Genomic DNA, 25,438 nt, shown 5'->3' on the forward strand with positions numbered 1-25,438 from the left:
GTTCAGCCGCAAATATCTCTATTTAAAAAAGTGTGGTATACCCCAGTAAACAATAACTGTGGTTTTGCCATCCCACGGTAAAAAATCTCTATTATTCAGCTTTTGGTAGTTTTTTCCGTAAAGAAAAACAGTAGTGTCTCCTGACTGTTGTGACACAAAAATATATCTGTTGAAAATAGTCTTGTGTAGGCCCGACATCCCAGTGTGGTTTCGCAGTTCCACGGGTCAAATTGCTGTACTATCCAGTTTTGGGCCTTTGGTATCTAAAAAAAAAGCAGTTTGAGTGTGTCGCTCACTGTTCAGCCGCAAATATCTCTATTTAAAAAAGTGTGGTATACCCCAGTAAACAATAACTGTGGTTTTGCCATCCCACGGTAAAAAATCTCTATTATTCAGGTTTTGGTAGTTTTTTCCGTAAAGAAAACAGTAGTGTCTCCTGACTGTTGTGACACAAAAATATATCTGTTGAAAATAGTCTTGTGTAGGCCCGACATCCCAGTGTGGTTTCGCAGTTCCACGGGTCAAATCGCTGTACTATCCAGTTTTGGGCCTTTGGTATCTAAAAAAAAAAGCAGTTTGAGTGTGTCGCTCACTGTTCAGCCGCAAATATCTCTATTTAAAAAAGTCTGGTATACCCCAGTAAACAATAACTGTGGTTTTGCCATCCCACGGTAAAAAATCTCTATTATTCAGGTTTTGGTAGTTTTTTCCGTAAAGAAAACAGTAGTGTCTCCTGACTGTTGTGACACAAAAATATATCTGTTGAAAATAGTCTTGTGTAGGCCCGACATCCCAGTGTGGTTTCGCAGTTCCACGGGTCAAATCGCTGTACTATCCAGTTTTGGGCCTTTGGTATCTAAAAAAAAAAGCAGTTTGAGTGTGTCGCTCACTGTTCAGCCGCAAATATCTCTATTTAAAAAAGTCTGGTATACCCCAGTAAACAATAACTGTGGTTTTGCCATCCCACGGTAAAAAATCTCTATTATTCAGGTTTTGGTAGTTTTTTCCGTAAAGAAAAACAGTAGTGTCTCCTGACTGTTGTGACACAAAAATATATCTGTTGAAAATAGTCTTGTGTAGGTCCGACATCCCAGTGTGGTTTTGCAGTTCCACGGGTCAAATCGCTGTACTATCCAGTTTTGGGCCTTTGATATCTAAAAAAAAAGCAGTTTGAGTGTGTCGCTCACTGTTCAGCCGCAAATATCTCTATTTAAAAAAGTGTGGTATACACCAGTAAACAATAACTGTGGTTTTGCCATCCCACGGTAAAAAATCTCTATTATTCAGGTTTTGGTAGTTTTTTCCGTAAAGAAAAACAGTAGTGTCTCCTGACTGTTGTGACACAAAAATATATCTGTTGAAAATAGTCTTGTGTAGGCCCGACATCCCAGTGTGGTTTCGCAGTTCCACGGGTCAAATCGCTGTACTATCCAGTTTTGGGCCTTTGGTATCTAAAAAAAAAGCAGTTTGAGTGTGTCGCTCACTGTTCAGCCGCAAATATCTCTATTTAAAAAAGTGTGGTATACCCCAGTAAACAATAACTGTGGTTTTCCTCTTTCACGGTTCTAATCTACTCTTTATTACCCTTTTTCCTTTGATAGTGCAAGTGTAAGCTATGGTAAGGGACGTGGAAGTGGACGTTCTGGTGATGGTTCGTGCAGAGGACGGGGCCGTGGCCAAGGTGAAAATGTGCCACAACCAACAGCCACATCTTCTCGCTCCCACTTCTTGACCGAATTACTAGGGAAGCACAGAACAACACCAGTATTGAGAACTGATCAGTGTGAACAGGTTATTAATTGGATAGCAGATAATACTTCCAGTTACCTGGGCACCACCACCTCCGGTCTGTCTTCCACACGGTCAACTCTTAGTAGCCGTGAGTCTCGACCGCATACTCCTCCTCACCGTGATGCTTCTTCCTCCCACCATGCCGAGTGTCGTCAGACAGCAAGTGATCCCACACTTGGACACTCTGAAGAGCTGTTCACTGGTCCATTTCCATATTTGGGCCCCTCGCCTGATACGCTTGAAGTGGTGGAAGAGGAGATCCCATGTTGCGATGCCCAAATATTTGAACAGCCACGGCGACAGGAAGTCGACGTTGGCAATCTGTCACAAGAGGTGGACGAAGACGAGACACAATTACCAGGAAGTGAGGAGGAGGATCGTGGTGCGCAAGTGGAAAAGGAGGAGGTGGTGGATGATCTAGTAACTGACCCAACGTGGAAGGAGGACATGCAGAGTGAGGCCAGCAGCACACAGCGGGAGGGAGGCAGAGTACCCCAACAGGCAGGAAGAAGCAGTGTGGTGGCCGCAGACAGAAGGCAGGCAACCGTTCCCCGTAACACCAACACGAGGGACGTTGCCAGTACAAGCGGTAGGTCTTCCAGAGTCTGGAATTTTTTTAAAGACTCTGTTGATAACCCCAAAAAGGCCATATGTTCCACCTGCCATGCCAGCATCAGCAGGGGTGACAAAACTACCAGCCTGACCACCACCAGCATGATCAGGCACATGGCAGCAAAGCACCCGACTTTGTGGGGCGAAACCCAGGGTCCACGACCAGTGTCAGCGGGTGTCACCACTGCTTCTTCCACTGTTGTGCGTGCAATAGAACCCCCTGTTGTGTGTGCAAGGCAATCCCCTGTCCATACTGCATGTAAAGATGTCCCCTCCTCTCAGTCTTCACTTGTTATGGCAGTTTCTCAAGAAACAGCATCAACGTCCACGTCCCACCGCAGCGTTCAATTGTCCAAATCCCAGACCTTTGAACGAAAGCGGAAATTCGCAGCTAACGCCCCACAGGCCACAGTCCTAAATTCGCACATTTAACGACTGCTTGCATTGGAAATGCTGCCTTTTAGGCTGGTGGAGACGGAATCCTTCCGCAATCTTATGGCGGTGGCCGTCCCTCGGTACTCGGTCCCCAGGCGACACTATTTTGCCCGGTGTGCCATCCCCGCACTACACAAGCACGTGTCCCAAAGCATCTGCCGTGCCCTCAACAACGCAGTTACTGGGAGAGTCCACCTGACAACGGACTCGAGGACAAGTGCTTGTGGCCAGGGACGGTACATCTCTCTGACGGCACACTGGGTAAACATAGTGGAAGCCGGGACCCAGTCGGACCTTGGGACGGAACACATCCTCCCCACACCGAGGATTGCGGGCCCTATGTCAGTCAGAGTTGCCCCCACAGTGTACAGCTCCTGCGCATCCTCCTCCTCCTCATGTTCAGCCTCCATCTCAGATATCACCACATCAGTTACAAGAGTACTGCCTCCGCCAAGCGGCAACAGGCTGTGCTGAAACTCATAAGCTTAGGTGATAAACCTCACACTGCTTGTGAGTTGTGGACAACTGTGAAAGAGCAGGCAGATCTGTGGCTGAGACCGCTGAACCTACATCCCGGCATGGTCGTGTGTGATAATGGCCGTAACCTGGTGGCGGCTCTGAGGCAAGGTGAGATCACACACGTACCATGCCTGGCTCATGTGCTTAACCTCGTGGTTCAGCGGTTTCTTAAATCGTACCCCGAGTTGCCAGATCTGCTCGTGAAAGTACGCCGCCTGTCAGCTCATTTTCGCAAGTCGGCTACAGCTTCCGCCGCCCTTGCTGTGTTGCAGCAGCGTTTGCAGCTTCCGGCACACCGACTGGTGTGTGATGTCCCCACACATTGGAACTCTACCCTCCACATGTTGCAAAGATTTGTGAGCAGAAGAGAGCAGTTGTGGAGTACCAGCTGCAACAAGGCCGTCGATATTCAGGTCAGACTCCACACATAAGACCTCAGGAGTGGACCTGGATGTCTGACATATGTACCATCTTGACAAACTTTGAGGAGGCCACCAAGATGGTGAGTGGCGATGACGCCATCATTAGTGTCAGCATCCCACTTGTCTGTCTTTTGCAACGCTCTCTGCAGAGAATTAAAGAGGAGGCATTGCAGCCAGAGTATGATGAGATGGATCAAGAAGCCGTAGCGGGCGATTACACACAGCCCAGCCTCATCTCATCCCAACGTGCATTGGGGGACAATGAGGGAGAGGAGGAGGAGGAGGAGGAAGAACAGGAGCTGCTATCATGCGTTGTAGACGGTAGTACCTGTACAAGTGTCATACCGTCGGTTCAGCGTGGGTGGCCTGAGGACTGGGGGGAGGAGGAAGAGGAGGAGGAGGAGGAGAGCATGGTCAGTCGTCATCTTGGTGAGGACACGGAAATCTTGCCCGTTACCAGTCTGGCACGCATGGTTGACTTTATGTTACGCTGCCTTAACCGTGACCCTCGCGTTGTCAAAATGTTGGGTGACAGTCATTACTGGTTGGTGACACTTGTAGACCCCCGCTACAAGGAGAACTTTCACTCTCTTATTCCTGAGGTGGAGAGGTCTACAAAAATGGGGCAATACCAGAAGGCCCTTGCTGCAGAACTCTTAAAAAAATTCCCATCTGAACACGCTAGCGGCAGAGGTCACAGTTCGTTGCCCAACCAAGGCGTACAGGTGAGAGAGATGCAACTCCAATCCAGCAGAGGCAGGGGAACACTGTCAACGTTCTGGGACAGTTTACTGACACCCGCCAAGCTTACAGGCCCTGAGGCGTGGGGTACTCTCACAAGGAGTGGAAAGTTTCAAAAGATGGTGAGGGAGTACCTTGCCGATCGTACCAGCGTCCTCCGTGATTCCTCTGTGCCTTTTAACTATTGGGTATCCAAGCTGGACACTTGGAATGAACTCGCTATGTACGCCTTGGAGGTCCTGGCCTGCCCTGCCGCTAGCGTGTTATTGGAGCGTGTTTTTAGTGCCGCTGGGGGAATTATAACTGATAAGCGCACTCGCCTGTCAACTGACAATGCTGACAAGCTGACCCTTATCAAAATGAACAAGGGCTGGATTGGGCCAGACTTCTCATCACCACCAAATGACAGCAGAGTAACATAAAGTCAAATCCACTGTGTTATTTCGGGAGGTGTATTCACATGCACCGCTTCACACCCACACATGGGTATACGCTTCCTCGTTTCGGCTGGTTAATCTTCTTCTCCTTATCCTCAGCCTCCACCACCACTATACCACCAGGGTGCCAGCATTGCAAGTTCCTCCGTCCTTATTTTTGGCAGCTTTTGCTTGCAAGGCATAAGCAAATACTATGGGACACCCACTCCCCAATAATGGGACTTATGTTTGTAATATGCTGTACTGCATGGCTCTTGTAAGGGGCATTGCAAGTTGCTCCGTCCTAATTTTTGGCAGCTTTTGCTGGGAAAGCATAAGCAAATACTATGGGACACCCACTCCCCAATAATGGGACTTATGTTTGTAATATGCTGTACTGCATGGCTCTTGTAAGGGGCATTGCAAGTTGCTCCGTCCTAATTTTTGGCAGCTTTTGCTTGGAAAGCATAAGCAAATACCATGGGACACCCACTCCCCAATAATAGGACTTATGTTTGTAATATGCTGTACTGCATGTGACGCGCCCCCTGGGCTGTGTGTACACGTGTGTGGGATACCCGGTGCCGGGTCTCTGGGGTCTGTAATCTCCGTGGCGGTGACCCGGTCCCGTGGCTCAGGCTGGTCAAACCAGTGGCTGTCTTTCTTAGGTTTTGAGGTTAATTGTCTGACTGCGCCACCCGTGGATTGCGGTCAGGGAGTACCACCGCTGCGAGGCAGACCGCTGAGGCTGATGTTGTGTGCGCAGCATAGAATGGGATAACTCTCCTCGGGAAGAGTATAGCCTCAGGGCAGTGAGTGTGGATGATGGGGGTGATGGTGCACGAGCGCAGCAGGAATGACTCAGAGTCTTTGCAGAGCAGTTCAGGGTCTTTACTGATGATTATAAGGTAGACCCTCCCGGGAGTACTGGCTAGCATAAGAGGCCTGGTCAGTCTGTGAGCAAGCAGGAGTTCCCCTGGCCAAGTGGAGTTGTAGGCCTCCCCGTCTGTCTGCACTCTTCCTGGCTACCTTGCTGTAAGCGGGTAGAAGTAGCCCACGTCCCTGAGTGTACCGTGTAGTGCTCACCCGTATGGCTGGTGACTTGGGGCCTTCTGTTAGCCTCCGCTCCACGACGGCGGTGCTGGTCCCTTGCTTGTGACTGAGCCTCCGGGCTTCTATGGCCAGAGGACCTGAAATCCCCTGCCGGCTGGTTTCTGCTGCTGGATATATAAGTCCTCACAGCTTCGGACTCCTGTGTCCGGTTCCTATTGTCTTCTGCCAGGGCGAGCTCTGCTCAGCTTCCAGCCCCTGGTCTTTAGCTCCTAGCTCCTACAGAGCTCCTTGCTGTTACTTTCCCTTGCTCTCACTCTGACTCTGACTGTTCTCTGACTCACTCAACCCCGCCCCAGATCCAGTTTATAAGGGCAGAATTCTCCCCTCCCAGGATTGGGGCAGGAGGATGTTGCATGTTTAAGGGATCCTGACCAGGAAACCTCCCACTTGCTCTCCGACGTAATATCTCTATTACTGTGGTGACCAGACCCCTGGGGTGCCACACATGGCTCTTGTAAGGGGCATTGCAGTTCCTCATAATTTTTGGAAAGCCTTCCATTCACTGCTTAGGCCAACAGTGCACGGGAGACCCAGTTGCTATAAATGGAAAAAAAGGTTTAGTTAACACCCTCTGACCTCCATGTCATTTCCAAGGGGCATTGGAGTGGCTCGAAATTTTTGGTAGGCATTGCACTCACTGTATGCCCTATAACTGTGTAGCCGAACCGCTCCTTCTGTTACAGAAATATATCCTACAAGACATATCTGGTTGACTGGCCTGATATTGATGTGAATGGTCCCTGTTCCTCCTGCTCTTTCTCCTTTGCCACTACCTCATCCATCATTTATCACCTGAAGCTTTGTTTTAACGGGAGTCATAGAACTTGGATAGTAGCAGGAAAACATCCAGCAATCCTCGGAGGAGGTAGGATATGTGCCAAAACGCTGACCACCTCAGGCCTAGCCGCTACTACATACATGCGCTTGCATTACAACAAAACAAAGCAGATGCTAACTTCTATCATCCTCATCATGCTCCTCACCTTGGCACTCTCAACTCCCCTGATGGAGAAGCCAGGGCCCACCGGAGGAGTCTGATAGTCCGGTGGGCTCGGCCAATGCTGCCCTAAAGCAGGCCAGGCTAAGAAAAGTGTGGGAAAGGTTTCTGGGACAAATAGGGGTGGCTGGGGACCGAGTATGGACACCCGGCCACCCCCTGGAGGCTGGGGAGCAAGCGGGGACACCCGGCCACCAGGCGGCTGGGGACTGAGTATGGATACCAGGCCGCCGACACAGCCATGGCGTGGTGGCCAGATTCCGCCTCCACATGCCTAAAAGGCCCAATTTAAAGTGCAAGCAAGCAAGCAGTATGGTATTGCAGCCTGGGGGTGGGTGGGTGGCAGGCTGCATACTTGCGCTTGCATTGCAAGGAATGGGAGAGGTACAATTGAACACTGCCCTGGGACAAGGACTTGAATGGGGATAGTAGCAAATCTGCAACGACAGGTGCAAGGTGGGAGGCATCTTCGCATGTACCATGAACAGGGGTTTGGCATGCACACACTACAGCGGAATAGGCTCTCCTTCCCACTAAATGCACTGGGGAGGGCACAGGTAATGTTTTGGTATACGCGCTTAATCTTATGTATAAGGCACACCAGGACAAATATGGGCGGCTGGGGACTGAGTATGGATACCTCTCTGCCGAAGCAGCCATGAGGTAGTGGCCAGCTTCGGCCTCCTCCAAACTAAAAGGCCCCATTTCAAGTGCAAGCTAGCAGTATGGAATTGCAGTCTGGGGGTGGGTGGGTGGCAGGCTGCACACTTACACTTGCATTAAAAGAAAACATAGCAGATGCTAACTTCTGTCATCATCATCATGCTCCTCACCTTGACACTCTCAACTCCACCGATGGAGAAGTCAGGGCCCACTGGAGGAGTCTGGTTCTCTGGTGGGCTCGTCCAATGCTGCCTAAAGCAGGCCGGGCTAAGAAAATTGTGTGGGGGGATGTTCCAAGGAGAAATAGGGGCGGCTGGGGACCGTTTATGGACACCCGGCTGCCCCCAGGCGGCTGGGGACCGTGTGTGGACACCCGGCCGCGGGGCGGCTGGGGACCGAGTATGGACACCCGGCCGCCGGGCGGCTGGGGACTGAGTATGGATTCCAGGCCGTCAACACAGCCATGACGTGGTGGCCAGATTCCGCCTCCACATGCCTAAAAGGCCCAATTTCAAGTTCAAGCAAGCAAGCAGTATGGTATTGCAGCCTGGGGGTGGGTGGGTGGCAGGCTGCATACTTGAGCTTGTATTGCAAGGAATGGGGGAGGTACAATTGAACACTGCCCTGGGACTAGAACTTGCATGGGGATAGTTGCAAGTCTGCATCTTCTGATGCGGTAAGGATCACTTATGATGGGCACACTTTTAGACAGTGACCTGGGAGTCAGAGATGCTTCCAGGGGTCTTCCCCATGCTGTTCCCTTGTCTTTTCAGCACTTTATGCATGTGTCACACAGCACATGGCCAGATAAGGTTGTAAAATGTTAAAATGACATTTCACGGTGAATGCATTTGTCATAGTTGAAAGCAATACAAAAGTGCAAAAACGCATAAAAAATGCTACTTGTGAACATAGCCGAAGGTGTGGAGGAGTATTTTTGTTTTTGGTCATTTATTTTAACTTATACACAAGTCTTTACCCTGGAAAGGATGTTCCTTAACATATTTCACAGGAAAAAAGTTTCACTTTGGTTTTTGAACGTTTTATTGTGAGCCTGTAAAAGTGGCTTAATATCTCTGACCACGTTGTTGACAGCAGTGACCTGGGGGTCAGAAATGCTTCCTGGGGCGATCCCCATGCTGTCCCCATGTCATTTGAGCACTGTCACTATCGTTTTGGGCACTTGTTAGGCTTTTAAAAGACTGCCGGGGGTGCCACCGCAAAAATGCTCGAGTCTCCCATAGACTAACATTGGGCTCGTTGCTCGGGTCGAGCACCCGAGTATCACGGCGAGCTCGGCCCGAGCTTCGAGCACCCGAGCATTTTAGTGCTCGCTCAACACTACTCGTAATGAGTCGCTTTCTTGTTATGACATCATGACGTGGCTTGGTCGGTATGGAGAGGTGGTGGAGATGCCAAAGAAAAACCGCGACGAGTTTGGTGGTACGGTTGCCCACATTCCATCGTCTGCCTTCCTGGGTAGGGATCGTATCCTGGTCTTCTACCAGGGGCAACCGAAGTTCTGTCACAAGTGCGGCGACCCCAAACACTTCAGTGCAAACTGCAGTGTGCATAAATGTGCGTTGTGTGGGGGTGTCGGCCATCTTGCTGCCTCTTGTGTGGAGATTAGGTGCCACCTGTGTGGTGAGTTAGGTCACCCATTCAGCCGTTGTCCTCGCTCCTTCGCTAATGCAGTCGAGACCCCGGTGGGAGAAAGCCATGAGGCCGATTCTGCTGGGGAGGGGATTAGCAGGGGTGGGGGAGCTGAGGGGCCAGGGAAGAAAAGCAATAAAAAGACGCCTGCCCAGCTGAGGCGTCTAGACAAGCACAGACAGGAGAGGAGCGGGGCGAGCCCCGGGCTACTGGGGCAGACCCTGTCCTGGATGCCAGTCTTGCTGCTGAGGCCCGATGGATGATGAGTTGGATGAGGAGTTCAGGAGGATCCACAGGGAGGAAACCGCCTCTGCCTCAGAATCCTCCCATTATGAAAGTATGGATGAGGATAATAAGCGGTGGCTAAAGGACAAGCGTAAGCTCGGCACCAAAAAGAAGAGAAAGAAGGGAGATAAAACATCTTCTCCCACTCCGACCAAGGTACGTAAGGAAGGTAAAACTGACTCCCCTCTGGCTGGTCTTTCTAACCGGTTCCAAGCCCTTGATAACATCTCTTCCTCTGAAGAGGAGGCTGAGGGTGAAGTTCCGGCTTCAGCGGAGCTTAAAGGGGGCGCCGAGTCTCCTTCTCCTGGGGATACAAGGTCCTTGGGGGGAGGGACTGGCCCAGAGTTTGGGGGGGAGGGACTGGCCCAGAGTCCAGAGACGAGGACGAAAAAAGAAGGAAAAATGTGGGAATGGACTCCTCTGTGTCATTAAAGAGGGGGAAGGATTCCTCGTCTGAGGCAGAGGATAAAGGGAGTGGGAAGAAGAAAGCCATCTAACTCAATCACCAATGATGGCGGTACCCACTCCGTTGACGCTGGCGTCCATTAATGTCGCCAGCATTAAGTCAAATATGGCTAGATTTGCGGCCTTTGATTTTCTCAGCCGGGTTGAAGCTGACATTTTCTTTTTGCAAGAGACCAGGCTGCCAAATATGACAGAGGTGTTTATAGCTAAGAGGGAGTGGAGACTCAGGCCCTCCTATTGGTCTCTTGCGGCCAAGCCGTATAGCGGAGTGGCGGTCCTTTTTACCGCACCGGTAGAATGCCGATGGGTTATTGAGTTAGAAATGGGCAGGAGCCTGATATTAGATGTCCTCATGAAGGGACAAGAGCTCCGGCTCATTAACATCTATGGTCCCTAATCTAAGTGGGACTGGAAGTGTCTCTTTATGAGGATCAAGCCCTACCTTTTTACGAAACGGCAGGTCGTCTTTGGAGGGGACTTTAACACTGTCACGAGGCCCCGGGATAGAGGAGGTTCCAGAGACAAGCTGACTTATGATAGCGTCGCCCTTAATAGTATAGCTAGTGAGGCTCCCCTGGTGGATGTCCACATCTGGCACACCGCAGGCCACGAGGGTTCACCTATCATAGAGGTAACTGTAGGTCCAGGATAGACAGGTTTTAGTTAAAGGAGGAAGCCGTCTCTTTAGCAGTATCGGTTGTTGAGGTGGAGTTCTCCTATCACTGTTTGATTTTGTTTTCTCTGAATGATACAGAGACCACCCCGGATGGGAAGAGGCTTTTGGAGGCTCAATTCGTCTCTCTTGGAAGAAGCGGAGATAAGACAGTCCTTTGAGGATTTTCTTCAGAGCCAGGTACCCTTACTGGATCTTTGTAGTAGTAAGTCAGAGTGGTGGGAGATGTTCAAGAAAAGGGTGGCGTGATTCTTTCGCCAGCTCTCAACCCTCAGGAGTCTGGACAGGTACCGCCTGTATCAGGGCCTGAGGAGGAAACTCGAGCATCTTGTCTCAACTGGAGGTAGCCGTGAGGAGATCTCCAGAGTGAAATCTTTGCTAATGAGGTGTCAGTATGATAGACACGCATCTTTGATTTTTGAGAGGGATTATGGGAAGTACCGCTCGCCCGACCCTTACAGAAACTGCAAGATGTCAGTGAATAGTAAAGTTGTTACAGGACTGGTTGACACTGCGGGGTCCCTGAAAAGATCCAGATCAGGGATCCTGGAGGTCGTCAGATCCTTCTACTCGCACCTCTTGGGGAAGAGGGATCTGGATTGGGATGAGATGTCGGCTTTTCTGGCTGAAGCCGTCCCCGAACCAGGGGTAGACCCCTCTCTTGGCGTTTTGACAGAGATGATCAGGGAAGAGGAAGTTAAGTTGGCGATTGAAGGGCTTGCCCTAAAGAAATCTCCCGGTCCAGATGGCTTAACATCTGAATTCTATAAGACCTTTAAAGACGCCTTGGTTCCCCTCTTGACTGAGGTATTCAATGAGTGTCTTTCCCCGGGCACTCTGCCAAAGTCAATGAGGAGGTCTGCCCTGATCATCTTGTCAAAGGGTAAGGACCCATCTTGCACTGAGAATTGGCATCCCATAGCGCTTCTTAATGCAGACAGGAAGGTTTTGGCAAAGGTGCTGTTTAATCGGCTGGTGAAATTTGTGCCCCGACTCCTTTCGGGAGCCCAGCATTGCTCTTTTCTGGGCCGCAGTACAATTATTGCTGTACTCTTTGTCCGAGAGGCGGTGGAGCTGGGTAGGGCTGGCCACTGGAAGGGGTACATGCTGTCATTGGACCAGGCAAAAGCGTTTGATCGGGTTAATCATGAGTACCTCTGGTCTGTCCTTCTGAGGTATGGCCTGCCGGGGGGGTTTGTTGATTGGCTTAAGACCTTGTGCGCTGGGGCAGAGAGTTTCCCGCTTCTGAACAGTTGGATTGGCAGCTCTTTTGAGGTTGGATGTGGTGTTCGCCAGGGTTGTCCCTTGAGCCCGCTGCTGTACGTGTTTGCGATTGACCCACTTCTTAGGAGGGTGGAGCGTGGACTGTTGGCTGGGATCGGGATGGACTGGGCAGCACCGGAAGCCACTCTGAGAGTGGTGGCGTATGCCGATGACGTCAACGTTTTTGTTTCCTCTGATGGGGAGGCAGAATGGCTGATGTCAGAGGTAAATCGCTACTCGGAGGCATCCGTGTCTAAGATCATCCGGGATAAGTGTGAGAGTCTCAGGCTGGGAGGAGGAGATCCTGGTTTTGATCTCCAGGACACCCTTCCAGGACCCAAAGTCTCTGCAAAAGTTATTGGCATTGAATTTGGCCAGGGGGATTACCCCAAACAAAATTGGGACAGCAGGCTAGAGATCGCCACTCAGAAGGTGAACCAATGGAAGGGTTGGTCTTTGACCCTAAGGGAAAGGGTAAACCTGATCAAAACTTACCTGCTCCCTTTGCTGATCTATCTGGGCAGTGTGTGCATGTTGCCGGAGCCTCTCTGGACTCGGGTCTACAGTTTGTTCTTCCAATTGTTATGGGGGAATAGACTGAACCTGGTGAAGAGGGAGGTTACTTACCGTATGAGGAGACTAGGAGGGTTGGGTATGGTCAACCCTGTGGTATTCCTTTTGAATACCTTCATTAAGATCAATATTGCAAACCTCTGGAAAGAGAGGCTTCCTCCGTGGGTATTCTCCTGTAGGGGATGGTTTCAGCCTTTCTTCCAAGAATGGGAGACAGGAGGGCAAGTGAAGGACCTATGCATACCACATGGACATCTCCCGGCTTACGCTACCGTGCTTCTGAAGGTAATTCGCCGGTGTGGTCTGGGAATGTGGGAGGTCAGGACTCTGCCAAGGAAGCTCCTTGAAAAAAGGGTTCTGTTGACCCATTTTCAGAGGCCTCTGGCGCTCAGGGATTGCCCAAGTCGGGATCTTGGGGTGGGTCTGCATCTTTTGAATTCTATCAGAATCCCCACAAAGTTTTGGGACTTGGCTTGGCGCTGCTTCCATGGGAAACTGTGTGTGAGGGACAATCTGAAGTGTAGGAGCTCTGAGGACAGGAACTGTCCTCGGGAGCATTGTGGTACCATGCTGGAAAGCATGGACCACTTCCTGCTTCGTTGTCCCTTTAACACAGAGGTGTACAACAGGGTGGGCACCTCCATTGGCTGGCCCCGGCTGGCCGGTCTCTCTTATGCGGAATGGGCCTATGGAGCATTCGGGGACCTGGGTGGTTGGGACCGCTGCACCTTATTTCTAGTTAGCACAGTGGTTAGGTATCACACGTGGAACGCACGGTGCTTAGTATCGACGCAGCGGAAAATCCTCCCAGTGGACGATGTGTTTAGGACCATACTCGGTGACCTGGTGAAGGTGCGTTCTCTGGAGTATGAGAGACTGGGCACACGGAGGGCCGCTCTCTTCTGGAGGGGCTTTTCTTTTAGTGTACCCTAGTCTGGTCATCTCCTCTCCTGGTGGAGGGCTGCTGCTGACACCATAGATTTTTGTTTTGTTTTGAGTAGTAGACAGTGATGTAGGGCTGCAGGCGCCGAACTTGGGCTTTGTTAGTTGAAGTTATTGCATTGTTTGTTATTGCATTTTTTGTTTCTGTATATATTGTATATAAGGATTTGGGTGTAGGTGTTAAGTTGGGTGGTGGGAAAAGGGGGGAGGTGAGTTCATCTTGTGGGACTTTGGGACACTGGGTATTTGGGTGAAAAACTGGTACTGCCTGATCTGGCCTATGGACGTTGGACATGAACTGAGGCATGAGACGCAGGACCAGCTCTCAGGTCACTGCCGGGGAGAGACTGGTGGGCTCGAGTGTGGGGGGTTTTGTTTAATCTTATATATATTTGTATAGTTAGTATTTATTTTATATTAATTAAAAAAAAAAAAAGTTTGTACATATTTTGTCAGCTATTGTTTATTTTGTTTATGTTTATTTTATTTATTGTTTGTGGTTATTATTTTCTTTGGTAACCGGACCAGAAGTCTGTAATATGAGTAGTTATTATTGTGTATATACACTGCTCAAAAAAATAAAGGGAACACTTAAACAACAGAATATAACTCCAAGTAAATCAAACTTCTGTGAAATCAAACTGTCCACTTAGGAAGCAACACTGACAATCAATTTCACATGCTGTTGTACAAATGGAATAGACAATAGATGGAAATTATTGGCAATTATCAAGACACCCTCAATAAAGGAGTGGTTCCGCAGGTGGGAACCACAGACCACATCTCAGTACCAATGCTTTCTGGCTGATGTTTTGGTCACTTTTGAATGTTGATTGTGCTTTCACACTCATGGTAGCATGAGACGGACTCTACAACCCACAGAAGTTGCTCAGGTAGTGCAGCTCATCCTGGATGGCTCATCAATACGAGCTGTGGCAAGAAGGTTTGCTGCGTCTGTCAGCGTAGTGTCCAGAGGCTGGAGGTGCTACCAGGAGACAGGCCAGTACACCAGGAGACGTGGAGGGGGCTGTAGGAGGGCAACAACCCAGCAGCAGGACCGCTACCTCCGCCTTTGTGCAAGGAGGAACAGGAGGAGCACTGCCAGAGCCTTGCAAAATGACCTCCAGCAGGCCCCAAATGTGCATGTGTCTGCACAAACGGTTAGAAACCGACTCCATAAGGGTGGTATGAGGGCCCGACGTCCACAGATTGGGGTTGTGCTCACAGCCCAACACCGTGCAGGATGCTTGGCATTTACCACAGAACACCAGGATTGGCAAAGTCAACACTGGTGCCCTGTGCTCTTCGCAGATGAAAGCAGGTTCACACTGAGCACATGTGACAGACATGACAAAGTCTGGAGACGCTGTGGAGAGCGATCTGCTACCTGCAACATCCTTCAGCATGACCGGTTTGGCAGTGGGTCAGTAATGGTGTGGGTTGGCATTTCTTTGGAGGGCCGCACAGCCCTCCATGTGCTCGCCAGAGGTAGCCTGACTGCCATTAGGTACCGAGATGAGATCCTCAGACCCCTTGTGAGACCATATGCTGGTGCGGTTGGCCCTGGGTTCCTCCTAATGCAGGACAATGCCAGACCTCATGTGGCTGGAGTGTGTCAGCAGTTCCTGCAAGATGAAGGCATTGAAGCTATGGACTGGCCGCCCGTTCCCCAGACCTGAATCTGATTGAGCACATCTGGGACATCATGTCTCGCTCCATCCACCAACGTCACGTTGCACCACAGACTGTCCAGGAGTTGGCGGATGCTTTAGTCCAGGTGTGGGAGGAGATCCCACAGGAGACCATCCGCAACCTCATCAGGAGCATGCCCAGGCGTTGTAGGGAGGTCACACAGGCACGTGGAGGCCACACACAATACTGAGCCTCATCAGGAGCATACCCAGGCGTTGTAGGGAGGTCATACAGGCACGTAGAGGCCACACACAATACTGAGCCTCATCAGGAGCATGCCCAGGCGTTGTAGGGAGGTCATACAGGCACGTGGAGGCCACACACAATACTCAGCCTCATCAGGAGTATGCCCAGGCATTGTAGGGAGGTCATACAGGCACGTGGAGGCCACACACAATACTCAGCCTCATCAGGAGAATGTCCAGGCTTTGTAGGGAGGTCATACAGGCACGTGGAGGCCACACACAATACTCAGCCTCATCAGGAGCATGCCCAGGCGTTGTAGGGAGGTCATACAGGCACGTGGAGGCCACACACAATACTCAGCCTCATCAGGAGCATGCCCAGGCATTGTAGGAAGGTCATACAGGCACGTGGAGGCCACACACAATACTGAGCCTCATCAGGAGCATGCCCAGGCGTTGTAGGAAGGTCATACAGGCACGTGGAGGCCACACACAATACTGAGCCTCATTGTGACTTGTTTTAAGGACATTACATCAAAGTTGGATCAGCCTGTAGTGTGTTTTTCCACTTTAATTTTGGGGGTGATTCCAAATCCAGGTCTCCATTGGTTAATAAATGTGATTTCCATTGATGATTTTTGTGTGATTTTGTTGTCAGCACATTCAACTTTGTACAGAACAAAGTATTCAATGAGAATATTTCATTCATTCAGGTCTAGGATGGGTTATTTGAGTGCTCCCTTTATTTTTTGAGCAGTGTATGTATAATATGTGTGTGAGGAGAGAGGGAGCGGCTGGACCAGTTTCATTACATTGTTTATTTTGTGGTTGTTAATTTTGTCATGCTTCTGTTATTATTATGTTTTTTATTTTTATAATAAAAGATCTACAGGATGTAACTCAGGATCAGTAATGTAATGTATGTACACAGTGACTGCACCAGCAGAATAGTGAGTGCAGCTCTGGAGTATAATACAGGATGTAACTCAGGATCAGTACAGGATCAGTAATGTAATGTATGTACACAGTGACTGCACCAGCAGAATAGTGAGTGCAGCTCTGGGGTATAATACAGGAGGTAACTCAGGATCAGTACAGGATCAGTAATGTAATGTATGTACACAGTGACTGCACCAGCAGAATAGTGAGTGCAGCTCTGGGGTATAATACAGGAGGTAACTCAGGATCAGTACAGGATCAGTAATGTAATGTATGTACACAGTGACTGCACCAGCAGAATAGTGAGTGCAGCTCTGAAGGATAAGTAATGTGAGATACTGTATTTACATAGATACTCAGTTTTTATCAGGTTTCTGTATGTATAATTACTGATAAATGCTGTTCAAAAACATTTACTTTAAAATAATTTCTTCCACTTGTCTTCCTTTATTTTTTCAAGGTCTTTTAATATGGAGTTTGTAAGAATCAATGATTTATAGATACAATTCATCTTACAAGATGAAGTAAAAAGAAAATAATTGACGTGTTCCATAAATTGTGTTCTCCCCTTTTAACCCCACATCATTTTAGTCACAAGATTTTGTGCCCATTAATGTTACTGATATGTGTTTTCTGTCTATTCTTTTTCTCCACCTGTGTTTTGCAGGATCTGCGCTTCTTTCCTTCGCTCCCCTACAGCTTCCTCCGTCTATACAGGCTCTTCACTTTCCCTTCATTATCCGGCTGACTGTTTGAGACCATTGCAGACGCGGCGGTCGGTAATAGACCGTCCCCTGCACACCAGCAGCAATTCTTACCAGCCTCCTGCTGGACATACATTTCTTACAAATATTTTTGAGGCCAGTCTTCTCCTGAAGAGCATTAGATTGAAGTGACCTTTTCTGGCATCTCTGCGTTACTGTAGCAATTCTCATCTCAATAGTCATTTTTACAAAAAGTTTTGTTTTACTGTTTTTATTTTTCAGAATTTTTTTTTATTTTGTTTGGAAGATTTGGCTCTTGCCTAAAACACTGAAACAAATAAATATGAATAGGGGTAAAATAAATGGAGGCAACTGGATAAATTCAATTCATTGTATTAAAGGATATATAGACACATAAATATATATAAATGGGGAAGAATATGGAAAAAATGAGGCAAAAAACTTCAACAATTAAAAATAGATGTGTCAATTGTTTATTTTTATCAGTTAAAGGGAATTTGTCGGCAGGGTTTTGAAATGTAATCTGAGTGCAACATAATATTGGGGAAGAGACCCTGATTCTAGTGATGTATCACTTACTGGGCTCCTTGGTGTAGTTTTGATAGAATCCTTGTTTTCTCTGCTGTACATATAGCAGTGCTATGAATGCTGAGGTGTGTATAACCCCGCCCACAGCCCTAATTGGCAGCTTCCTGTGTAGAAGCTGCCAATCAGTGGTGGGGGTGGAGTTATCCAGATTAGCCTGACTGCTGTGCATGTGAGATCTAGTCCTGCAGTGATAATCTACATCTGATAAAACACTGATTGTATTAAAACTACAAAACACAGCCTAGCAAGTGATACATCACTGGAATCAGTCTCTCTTACCCTATATTATGGTGCTCTCAGATTTGGTAGCAAAATCCTGCTGATAGATTCCCTTTAACAAAATGAAAAGTGAATGAACAAAAGAGAAATCTAAATCAATTCAATAATTTTTAACCACTTTTTGAATTCATCAATTCTTCTAGGTACATTTGACAGAGAGGTTGCTCCAAACATCTTGGAGACCTGACCCCAGATCTTCTGTGTATGAGGTTTGCGCGGATCCTTCTGTCTCTTCATGTGATCCCAGACAGACTGGATGATGTAAGATCAGGGCTCTGAGGGACCGGATCTTCACTTCCAGGGCTCCTTGTTCATAATAACATTGGCTGGATGTTGGGGGTCGTTGTCCGGCTGCAGAATAAATTTGGAGCCAATCAGACTCCTCCCTGATGGTGTTACATGATGGATAAGTATCTGTGTAGAAACTCTATACCCAAAATAATAAGAGATTTTCCAGACTATTTGCACAGCTGCTTCACTTGTTATTTTAGATGCATTGGAGTAATGATGCACATAGCTGATAATTATTTAACTGAGCTTCAAATAAATTATAAAATTAATTAAGAGAGAAGTTTCCTTCACTGTTTATCAGTCTGCAAGATCACGCAGAAAATCTTGCAAAGAATCTACTGCTTTTTCTGTTCCATTTTTGGTTGAGGAACAACTGGGGGTAAAGCTTCTCCAAGGGGTGGAGCACAGCAATCTTTTCGGTACCTCTATAGAGTAATGTAGAGGGGGGAGGCTCCTGCTGCAGAAATTTGTCTTTTAACCAGACATAGTACAGTGAAGAGGAGAAATAGATAAGCTCCTTAGAGACATAGAGAATTTTTATTTGTATCTCTTAGTTTACATTGGAAAAATGATACAAAATAGAATCATAGACTTGTAGGATATTAAAGGGTTTTCCCCACAATTGAAAGTTTCCCTCTTTCCATGCGATAGGTAATTACGTACAGCGTGAAGTAGCCTGGTGCTGTACTCATCTTTCTCCGATAGTCCCATGGACAATGAGGGGATCACATCAGAGAGAGGATACACATTGTCTGTAGGGTGGCAGAGCGAGCAGAGGCCACAGCTCGCCCACGACTACCTCGCTGGGGCTCCTTACATTTGGTGTAGTCGGCAGGATGCGAGCTCCTTGCATGAAGAAAATGAGGAAGAGCCGACTCAGAACACTGAAGAGAAAGTGTTGGAAGACATGCGGTCCAAGATGGGGGGCAGAAGCATGGACCCCAAGATGGCGACAGTGGCAGTAAAGTACAGGAGAAGAACCGCCTATTGGGATAGTGGACCGCGCTGGAGCGCGTAAAGGTGTCCAGCCCCTACGAGTTCCGGCCCAGAGAAGGATGGGCCCAGCATCGAACATTCGTCCCAGGACGGGAGGTACGGTGAAGAAGAGGGTGCGACGCAGAGTGAAGTCCGGCCCAGTGAGTACCAGTGCATCCAGAAAGGAGGCTCGGGTGAAGGCCGCCAATTGTGATGCATGACACGGTGGTCATGTCAGGAGAGCGGCCCAGAAAGAGGAGGAGATGGACGGGCAGAACGCGAGTCTCTGGTAAGCGACCAGCGCCATTTTCTGTCCAGTGCATGAGGAGAAGGAGATACAGAAGCGGACGCTCCGAGGAAATGGCAGCAAAAAAGATTGTCCCATGGAGATGAGCGATGAGGAGGGTGGGATTCCCGAGATCATCACCCCATCGGCCGCAGCTGGAAACCGTCATCCCACGGGCGCTGCCCATGGACCAATACCGCTACCACCTGTTACCGTTCAGTGGTCCACTGTGCCTCAGCCCGATGTAGGACTGCTGGTGCACGAACTGCGAGTGTGGTGCTGGAGTCGGATGCTGGAAGGTGCTTTCCCCTTGTGGCTAGTCCCGCTTGCGATGCCCACAGCAACGATCCCCAGTGGGGTGTTGGGCACTCCAGGGCCCAAAGGGGGTGAGTCGGAGGTACAAACCCCTAAGAGAAAAGCCCCAGAAATCAATTGGTGGCAGATGGCGCTGGACGTATTAGATACACCCCCACTAAGCGCCACTTTGAGCCCAGCCCGACACAGTTAACCCCAATGACACCACAGGAGAGCCGAAAGTGGACTGACACCTTCCTACGGGACTGACTAGAGGGCTCCAACATGGCACGGCGTGAGTCAGTAGAAAATTCCCAGACCCGGGGGCGGGTGACGGAGTTTGACCATATAAAAGGATATGGATTCTTGGAGGAGGAATGAACTGGTGGTGAGGTGTATTTCAGTCGGGACATCGTCAAGTGAAAATATTTGCCTTTTCATCTCCACAACCTGCACATGGGAGATATAGTCTACTTTGTGAAGTGTGAGTGTACCTGGGAGTGGTACGTGGCGGCGCTTACCTGCTACTTTGAGTGGGAAGATATCCTCGAGAGGGATCAGGAGGTCTTCCAACGAAGAGCCAGGAGAGAGGCTCTACACCGTTGGACTAGGGATGCCCCCAAGGGATTCCTACCCCCGCCCAAAGCCGATAGTCCTCGGGAGGAGGAACAGAGAAGACGCCGATGGGAGGAGTCTGAAGATGAAGAGGAGGAAGACTTCACGAGCTGCAGGGCAGCTGACTCTCCTAGTGAGGCGTACACTGTCAGCTTCCCGCCAAAACACCCAGAGGGGCTGAGGGAGCTGGTCAAGGGGCTGCTGGGGATTCGCAACCTGGCACCAGTCACGTGGTCCAGAATTTTAGGGTCACAAGCTATGGCCCTACCCAAGTCAGCTGTGGCAGCGCTACGTCCTTAGATGAGGACCTTGGGCCCAGCAGGTACCCTGACCAGCCTTGGAGGTGGAAGAAACCACCTTCATCTACCGCTTGGGCCGCCTTCATGAAGGAGCAGAGGGAGGCCCAGAAGAAGTGAACACTTCTACAAAAAGGTCTGTTTACCTTCCAGTTTCTTTAAAAATAAGACCCTCTGGTGGTGTTTCTTACCTGGGACTGTTTCCCAATGAGGTCGGACCGCCCTATGTTGACCTAAGGTCCAAAAGAAATGTAAGGACTGTTTCCCTACCTCCCAGGCCAATGAGGCCTCAAGCAGCACTAAGTTGTGTGCCTATGTCAGCTGCTCTGTTTTATTTTTATTTTTGTTGCGCCTGTTGCGCCTTTTTCTGCTGGAATTTGCAACACTGAGGCACACCTAGAGGATGGGTATCCTCTGCTACTAAGAGACTTGCAGCCTAGTGGAAAGAACCGGTTACCCCCGCTAGAGCCAGGAAGAAAGAGACTCATAGGGTGTTCCCTGTGACCGTGTGCTTCAGGATGCAGCCCTTAAAAGAGATTGAGGACTATTGGTGTGTTGACCTGTCTTAATAATATGGACATGGACACTGTGTTTCCAGGGTCCTTACCAAGAAGGACCGGTACTCTTGAAAGATGTTGAACGTTATGACAATGAACTGCCTTAATTGCTGTTCCGGGGCGCTTAACCGAGAAGGGGCGGTCTCCACACAAGACGACTTCAGGACCAGTCTTGTACTAAAATGTTTTAGTAATGTAATATGATGTTAAAAGTGTTAATATGTGATTGGTTGTCTAGTATAGTCGAGGACGATCATCATTAAAGTGTGGGGGAATGTAGTAGTGGGGAAGGACGTAGCTTCCCTATGGCACTGAAAGAGTTAAGAGTATGTTCCCGGTAGTTAGATCTCTCTGGGCTGCAGTTAGGTCCAGTTAAGGGGTTAGATGTGATAATCCAGCCCAGTAGAGTAAAGAGGATCCCAGTGCTTTGGTTAGGCATAAGATGTGAGTAAATGCCCTAGTGATAATATGTTTCCTTGTGGGCTGTAGTATTGGTAGCCAGCCACAAGATGCTACTGTCCCGGGTGCAGCTGATAGGTTAAGTCGGCTAGTAGGATTGCAGACATGTATGACAGTGAAGGGGGTTAATTGTGTAAGAGGACAGCCCATAGTGCGTGGGCACTTTAGGAAACCTGTGGTGAGTTTTCAGAAAGAGTCAGTGAGAGTTTGGACTGGGAACAGTACGGGCAGCCTGAGTATAGTGGCTGCTATGGAAGACGTGAGCCCCATACCCCAGACAGTAGGATCACTAGAGCGAAGATTCCCTACACAAGAGTCACCTTAGCCGGCTGGAGAAACTCAACAGAGGTATTGAGGACCCGGGGGCACATTCTGTCTGCAGGCTGCAGAAGAAGCTAGGACTCAAGGCTAGGATGTGGGGAGAATTAGGATCCGGATATACTGTCACTGGTGAGGAAGATTCTCTTGGGCTAGAGAATAGAGCAACAGAGATGCTTTACTTAAAGAGGGAACCAGGGCTGAAGTTGTATCAAGCACCCGTGGGAAAGATGTCATCCCATTGGGCCTTATCCATTATATCTGCCTGTAAATATTGTACATATTCCTCTTCCCCAAGTAAAATCCCAGTTATGGTTAAGAAACTCGTGTCTTCTGAATTTATTGCTGCCCTGGTTCCAGAAGAGAAATGCCTGGAGACAGACGTGACTGGATGGTCTGAAGTAAGTGGAGAGCACCACATACACCGCAGCACATCAGAGAGAGGACACACATTGTCTGTAGGGTGCCAGAGTGAGCAGGGGCCACAGCACGCCCACAACTACCTCGCTGGGGCACCTTACATATGCGCCCCTCTGCTGCAGAGCTCCTTCTTCCAGAGGAATCAGTAATTTATGCCCTTTGCTTTAATAGAGAATTTTTTATTTAATTTCTATATTTTTTGTGTTGTTCCTTTTAAATCATTCATATTCTGAATTTCTTTATGAGACATAATTGCAGTAATGTGAATGTATTCAGTGTAAAAGCTTCTTAAATTGGAAGAAATCAGATTACGTTTCTGCTCGGTGTGACATGGGCCGAGCTCTGTAGGAAGCTCGGATTTAAGTCTTCCTAGAACCATCGAGCATATGCTGTTTTTACAACGCGCTGACTTTTGGGAGGTTTGATAGCTGATTTGCCTGCACGGTGCAGTCTTCTGGCTCTCTGTCAATGATCTGCTTCATGCAATAATTATACAGTATTTTAATGAAACACATTCATCTAGATGAAATTAAACAGGAAAAACAAAGAACTTTCCCATCAGACTCATTCCTGGCCGGTTACAATGAGCCGATCTTATGCCACGGCACTGTTATATGGTGACACATGGGGAATAATGATCATCTGCTCTATGCAAGAAAAACCCAACAGTGAGAGCCTAAAAGCCGACTGCATCAACTGTTACACGTCATTGGAGGGGTCGGATTAATATGGGCAGCAATATCATATGAGATACTATTATACAATGAAGCTATTCATAGTATATACTGTGTATACAGAGTTCGTAATGGGGTGTTCCTGCCCTCAGAGTATGCAAAACTGCCAAAAACAAGGGGCCACAGCAAGAAATTAACCTCTTAGGCAACACATATCATGGTGTAAGTTCAAGTTTCCAATATAGAATTAAAAAAAATGGGTCATTTTTAATGTTCACTAGCTTCATCTCCTTGCAGGCTTCTCACTCCATTCTTTTCATTTGTTTCCTATGGAAAGTTAGGAGGAGACATACTGGAGCCTTTTACTCTCTCCCTGCCAATGTTGGTGGGAGTAGCTTATAGAAAGATTTTGGGGGGGTTGTTTTTTTTTTTTAAACCATTACCGATCTCTCTCATATTTGGTTGGCCCTGTTAGTAGTAGAGATGAGCAAACCTGAACTTAAAAATTTGGCGTTTGCACCATTGCAATGTTCAGAGTTCTGTGGGAAGTGCGTTACAGAGAGAGATACATATTTCTGGATTAAAAGTTCAGGTCCCCATTGTTTTCAATGAGGTTCGGGTTCTGGATGAAGTTCGGGTACAGTTCTGGTACTTGAACTGAACTTGGAAATAAAGTTCATGTACCACAACCCGAACTCCCACGGGTCCGCTCATCCCTAGTTAGCAGCAGATCGTTTCTATCTTGTAACTTCTTTGGTGTGACTTTTATGAATTAGACTTGTTTTTCCAGCACATCCGACAGATAGTCTATCGAGTTGAGATTTGATGAATTTGGAGGCCAAGTTATTACTTTCAACTCTTTGTCATGTTCCTCGGACCATTCTTGAACAGTTGTGACCAGAAAGAAGCACTGCCCTTATGGAATCCCCACTGCCATGAAGGGGAAACCAGGTCTGTATAATGATAGCTAAATGGTTGGTGTCATTTCCATGATGCCAGGACACAAGGTTTCCCAGCAGAGAATCACCAGATCACACTGATATATGGATATTTTCCCGGAGTTAGATGGCTCTCCAACAAAAAATGTCAAAAGAAAAACAGCTTGTATTAGTCCATGGACAAAAAACACTGAGCTTTTTCAAGAAAAAGAGAATTCTATTCAGACGAGTCAAAATGTTGACAAATCCATGTACTAAAAAAAGTCCATTATATACACTGCTCAAAAAAATAAAGGGAACACTCAAATAACACATCCTAGATCTGAATGAATGAAATATTCTCATTGAATACTATGTTCTGTATAAAGCTGAATGTGCTGACAACAAAATCACACAAAAATCATCAATGGAAATCACATTTATTAACCAATGGAGGCCTGGATTTGGAGTCGCCCCCAAAATTAAAGTAGAAAACACACTAAAGGCTGATCCAACTTTGATGTAATGTCATTAAAACAAGTCAAAATGTGGCTCAGTATTGTGTGTGGCCTCCACGTGCCTGTATGACCTCCTTACAATGCCTGGGCATGCTCCTGATGAGGCTGAGTATTGTGTGTGGCCTCCACGTGCCAGTATGACCTCCCTACAATGCCTGGGCATGCTCCTGATGAGGCTGAGTATTGTGTGTGGCCTCCACGTGCCTGTATGACCTCCCTACAACGCCTGGGCATGCTCCTGATGAGGCTGAGTATTGTGTGTGGCCTCCACGTGCCTGTATGACCTCCCTACAACGCCTGGGCATGCTCCTGATGAGGCTCAGTATTGTGTGTGGCCTCCACGTGCCTGTATAACCTCCCTACAACGCCTGGGCATGCTCCTGATGAGGCTGAGTATTGTGTGTGGCCTCCACGTGCCTGTATGACCTCCCTACAATGCCTGGGCATGCTCCTGATGAGGCTCAGTATTGTGTGTGGCCTCCACGTGCCAGTATGACCTCCCTACAACGCCTGGGCATGCTCCTGATGAGGCTGAGTATTGTGTGTGGCCTCCACGTGCCAGTATGACCTCCCTACAACACCTGGACATGCTCCTGATGAGGCTGAGTATTGTGTGTGGCCTCCACGTGCCTGTATAACCTCCCTACAACGCCTGGACATGCTCCTGATGAGGCTGAGTATTGTGTGTGGCCTCCATGTGCCTGTGTGACCTCCCTACAACGCCTGAGCATGCTCCTGATGAGGCTCAGTATTGTGTGTGGCCTCCACGTGCCTGTATGACCTCCCTACAACACCTGGGCATGCTCCTGATGAGGCTGAGTATTGTGTGTGGCCTCCACGTGCCTGT

This window comes from Phyllobates terribilis, unplaced genomic scaffold, assembly GCF_046119375.1.
Source record: "Phyllobates terribilis strain yellow unplaced genomic scaffold, ASM4611937v1 Scaffold_9__5_contigs__length_417890890, whole genome shotgun sequence".
Lineage (NCBI taxonomy): Eukaryota > Metazoa > Chordata > Amphibia > Anura > Dendrobatidae > Phyllobates > Phyllobates terribilis.